General features: G+C 30.3%; 1 protein-coding gene across 1 annotated transcript in view; it reads left to right on the top strand.

The window, feature by feature from the left end:
• Nucleotides 1-245: 245 nt before the first annotated feature.
• Nucleotides 246-6,000, top strand: part of LOC150103723 (U4/U6 small nuclear ribonucleoprotein Prp4-like) — a 112,601-nt gene continuing 106,846 nt past the window's right edge. Inside the window, exon 1 of the mRNA XM_090397062.1 lies at nt 246-766. The gene's annotated coding sequence lies outside the window, so the exon portion shown is untranslated. The remainder of the gene's footprint in view (nt 767-6,000) is intronic.

Here is a 6,000-nt window from a genome sequence, read left to right as displayed (position 1 = left end):
TTCCTTGCTTGGTAGAATATTTTCTTATAATATGGCGTAAGGTATTCAGACAAGTATATTGCGGTATTGTCATGGTCTCCTTTCAGATCCTTTACTAGTGGATTTTTAATCCTGCTAGCTTTTATAAGTGTAGTTTTTGTTAGGCTGTTGGTGAGTCGCACTACGACGGGAGAAGGACGGGTATTATTTTCTCTTTTCCTTTTTTGTGGTAACCGATGCACTGACTGGATATCTCTTGATTCAATGGGAGAGCCGATTTTTTGGCTTAGTTCTATTACAGTGTCTCTTAGATGTTCCGTAGCTATTTTCCGTAACTATTAAATAATAATAATAATAACAATAATAATAACAGATATGATCCTTCTAGCCGGCGGCACACTCTGTTATTGGTTTAACGTATTGTCGGATTTTCAGTGAATTCTGTCTCTTTTAATCTGCTTATTTGATGTACTGTTAGTTTCGATACGAAATATTTGTGTCAATTTCATTAAAATTTATTTACTAGGCGTCTTACATGTGACATAGCGACATCTGGTCAGTTTCTGTTTTATTATAGTGTAAACAGATACCATGCTGGTAGTATTATGGTGGGTGTGTCAATTTACTAGGATATTTTGCTTGCTGATGGTTTAATAATTGTAAAGATCATAATCTTATATCTTTAGTTCTACTACATCATTTGAAAATTTTGCTTGCTGATGGTTTAATAATTGTAAAGATCATAATTTTATATCTTTAGTTCTACTACATCATCTGAAAATCTGAGGTTTGTAAACACTTATAATTAGTTCGTAAACTTTTTTTATTTTAAAATTAGACTGCTTTTTAGGTGCAAATATTGTTGTGCCCAAAATCAAACAGTCCCACAGGTATGCCATAATACGTTTATATTTTGAAAATAATAGGGGAATGTTTTTTGCACAGATTGTTCATTTCGGAGAAATGTACTTCGTACCTATATTGGACGATATTACCAAATAAATTCCATTATATGAAAATCTGTATTGCAGATACTTTCCCATTTGTTATTGTACATATATTTCTTTCTCTTTCCAAGCAAAAAATATATCCATTATAAATCTACTGCACTACTTTTCGTGTATTATCACTTGACGAACATCTCTTCATATAAATAATCTATTTCTTCCTGTGGATTCCATGTATTTCTGTACCATTATTATTATTACTATGCTAGCATCTCCATGCTGTCCAAAATTCTTTGTGAGAGGCCCACTACCACATGACATCAGCTTATTTGTATAATCTTTACACAGAATCTTAAACAACATGAATAATTTTCAGGGATAATGCATCTCACTTATACAGTACCAGTCAGACATCTCTTAAACTTACTGCTACTAACTCGCCACTTGACATGAGAAAAAAATATTTTTCTCTCTTGTTAATGTGAGTCTTCGGACTCCTTGGAGGTGTCACGAATAATAATAATTGAACTCCTGTTTAATCTCCACAGATGACCTGTTCTTCTTTCTTTCATGTACTGAAAACTTTCTCCTGTATCTACCCTATAAAACTCTCTCATCAACCTACACATCTCTGTTATATTCCTTCTGTGTTCTGACTCTCTGACTGATGCTGTAACTCACAATCATTTAATCTGTTTTCATAGTTACATAAAGCCAGTCCTGAAATTATCTTAGTTTTATCCGTCTTTTAACCTTTTCTAATATTTCTTCATCCACCATAAAGCCAGGAGACCAAATCTGTAGCACAGTTGTCAAAATGAATCAGTGCCTTATATAGTTACATGATTACCTCATTGTCACTAATGTTCTTTTCATTATTCTTGTAATCCTTTGTCATCTTCACTATTTTTGCCACGTATATCTTGAACTTCAATTCTCTATTCACAATTACCCCCAAATTCTGCACTTCTTGCAGCACATTTCCACTAATGTAATACACTTCATCCCATCTCTAGGGTCCAAACCCTTATAATTGTCGACATATTTTCTTAGTTAACAGCTCACATTCCTGAAATTATCTTAGTTTTTATCCACCTTTGAACCTTTTCTAACATTTCTTCATCCACCATAAAGCCAGAGACCAAATCTGTGCACAGTAGAGACAATATTGAAGGGACATCCCCACTCTTGCCTACAGCACCAGTGTATCAAAAGTAATTTTACATCAGGATTATTTTTCATAACCCTTCTCCACTTTATATCATCTGCAAACAACTGAATGTTGCCCTTGTATCATGACCTGTTCTTCTTTATAACAATATCATTAATCATTATCATTATCATTTATAACAATATCTTCTTCTATAACAATATCATTAATATATATATATATATATATATATATATATATATATTAATATATAGATATATAATATATATATATATTATATTAATATATAGATATATATATAATATATATTAATATATATTATATTAATATATAGATATGTTAATATTTAATGAATTTATTTATCCTGTAGGCGACTGCGCCATTGTTAATATTTAATGATTTATCCTTTATAGGCTGCGCCATTTTTTATTTATAATGTGTATTATAAATAAAATGTATGTATATATATATGTGTATATATATTTATATGTGTATATACATAACTACAAATACAGATTATATGGATCCAAGGCCTTATTAAAAAAATACAAACTTACTCTTAAGACAAAACACTTTTTCTTTACAATCACAAAAAAAATTTTCATAGTCTTATTCTCTTCCTGTTAAGGCTCTTTTCAAGATCCCTTTAAAAATTCTTTTTTACTGCCTCACACAAAACAAAAATCAAGTTCCTTCCTACTTGAATATATCTTGGCCAGTTTATAAAAACTTAGTTTCAAGATTTCCTTTTTCTTCTGTACTTATTCCTTCTTGAAACATATTATTTCCACTATTCCTTTTTCGGAATACAATATGAAATTTCCTTTTGACTGCCGCACACAAAAAATTCAAGTTCCTTCCTACTTGAATATATCTTCGGCCAGTTTATAAAAACTTAGTTTCAAGATTTCCTTCTTCTTTACTTATTCCTTCTTGAAACATATTAATTCCACTATTCCCTTTTCGGAATACAATATAAAATTTCCTTTAACTGCCGCACACAAAAAATCAAGTTCCTCCCAACTTGAATATTCCTCGGCCAGTTTATAAAAACTTAGTTTCAAGATTTCCCTTTTCTTTACTTATTCCTTCTTGAAACATATTATTTCCACTATTCCTTTTTCGGAATACAATATGAAATTTCCTTTTAACTGCCGCACACAAAAAATATCAAGTTCCTCCCAACTTGAATATTCCTCGGCCAGTTTATAAAAACTTAGTTTCAAGATTTCCTTTTTCTTCTGTACTTATTCCTTCTTGAAACATATTATTTCCACTATTCCTTTTTCGGAATACAATATGAAATTTCCTTTTGACTGCCGCACACAAAAAATCAAGTTCCTCCCAACTTGAATATTCCTCGGCCAGTTTATAAAACTTTCCGAACGCTCTCTTGTTTACCACTGTAACTTGGATACGCAACGCTTTTCTTGTCAGCTGTCAATCAAATATCAAGTTCACTCCGGGAGCATGCGCACTTCAACAACGTCAGAAACTACGCATTGTAAAAATATGGCTGACTCGCTGTATCCACTAGCGCTGAAGAAAGTCTTTCATAAACACAAAATTCAACATTAAAAAATACAACAAACTTTCTTATAAATAATACAAATAATCAATTAAGTAAGTACTTCAATATTTTTACTTCTTTACATATTACTTCTAACATAATATTTTCATAACGAGCACATCACAAGTGCAGACACTGCGTGTATGAAAACAAAAACTAACAAGCAATATTAATACGTAAAAATATTCAGAATTTATAATATATATTAATATATTAATTGCCCTTGTATCATGTGTTATATCATTAATATATGTAATATATATTATATTATATTATATATTGCACTACCTGTAGGATCAGCTTGTCTTGTATCACTTGCAGGCGCAAACTTGACATTTGTGTCTGTTTGCTTACTTGGGAAAAATGGAGTAAAACCAAGTTTAAAATTGCTTGGTATCTTTAATATATATTATATATAATATAATATATATTATATATATATATATATATATATTAATGATATATATATATATATTAATGATATAGCATATGATGATACAGCAGCAAGGGCAACATATATATATATTAATAATACTGCTCCCAGCACAGAACCCTTGTGGCACTCAACTTTTTACTTCTCCTTTCTGGAACACTGCTCTCCCAAATACTTAGCCAGTCATTAATTTGTTTGCAATCCCCATATCCCACCCCACAATTTAAAAATTAATTTATCATATGTTACTTTATCAAATGCCATTGCAAAATCAAGAAATTTACAATATAACCTTCACCCCTGTTCAGTATTATCATCACATTATTATAAAATGTAATCAAATTAAAAAACAAAACATTTCTTCAACAAATTCATGTTGACCATCTGAGAAAGATTATTTCTCTCATCAGTTTTGTATTCTAACTTTGACCATCTTCTCCAAAACCTTCATAATGACTCCAGAAACAGGATGGTTGATAATTTGATATTTCTGTTTTGGAACATCTTTATGTATCTGTTCTAGCTTGGCCTCTTTACACTTTTCTGGGACCTCTCCTGCTTGCCTGACTTACTAGTATAGTCAACACTTCACATTCTTCTGTTTTCATGCTCATTTTCTCCTTCCACCATTGCACCAAATTCCAACATATTTCTTTTACTGGCTACATAACTGAAGAACTACGTATGATTTTACTTAACTTGCAGTATCAGTTTTCTTTCATATTTTAATTTCTTCTCTCTTATCACACTTGTCGCTTTCCTAGTCTGTGTTTTATATTAATCACGCAATTGCTCACCACCTTCTTGTTTATACTTTCTCCAAAGTATCTCCTTATTATGTATCTCCCTTCAGATTGCATTATTCATTCACTTTGGATCCATTTTATTTCTTCTTACTCTCAGAATACAGTCTAACATTCCTGCTGCCAGTTCTTTAATAACTTCCAAGAACTATTTATTTCCTTTCTCAACATTATTATTATAAACATCTCGACAATACCAAAATCAATCTAGATCTTGTTTATTTCTTCATGTCAATTCAACACTTGTTGTAATCTTCAGTACCTTAGAATTATGTTTAATAGGACAAATGCTATTAATTATTTCTGTTTTCCTTTTCAAACCACACTCCATTATATACTAACTTATGATATACAATTTTCATTAGATTTCTTATGGCAAATAAATGTTTTATTTCAGTTTATTGTGATTTAATTAAAATTTATCATTATCATTAAATTTTTAATAAAATAAAATTTAAATGATAATTTAATAAAAAATTATAATTTTATTAAAAAGTGAGTTATTAGTAGAATTTCTTCACTGCCCAGGAACTGGGCTTGATTTCTGCATTCTGTTAATTTGCAAGTAGGCATTCTTCTTGTTATTGGAAAAAGTAGTTGGTATTTATTAACTGCCAACTATCACTTTTTCTTTCTGTTTACAGAAAGAAAAAGTGATAAATATAGCCATTGGTGTGCAAAAAGAAAAAAATACTGACACACACTCACACACACATTGAAAAACTACAAAAATAATCCCCCAAAAAGGGGGGAAAGACATAAAATAACCCAAAAAATGATCGCAGTCTTATATCATACATAAATATGATACATAAATATAAATAAGCATACATAAAACACTTAATCTAACAAACAACCCAAACCAATGCTTTAAATTCAAATAACCTGCTGTACTGCACCATGTGAAACAAAAACACTAATAAACACATCTGGCTTGTGCCATTTGAATGCTGACTTTTTAACCACACATATGTTGGCATGGATAAAATATATCAATCATCATAATCTTTGTATCCATGTTATTTTAATGGTATATCAATATTGTTTTAAATTTTATGGCACTTCACATTCATGGCAACCTCAACATTATACATGTC

The sequence above is a fragment of the Typopeltis vanoorti genome, chromosome 8 (assembly GCF_054136105.1).
Source record: "Typopeltis vanoorti isolate ZY-2024b chromosome 8, IOZ_Tvanoo_1.0, whole genome shotgun sequence".
In the NCBI taxonomy this organism is placed as follows: Eukaryota; Metazoa; Arthropoda; class Arachnida; order Uropygi; family Thelyphonidae; genus Typopeltis; species Typopeltis vanoorti.
Note: the sequence above shows the minus strand (reverse complement) of the source record. Positions and strands in the feature narration are given on the sequence as shown.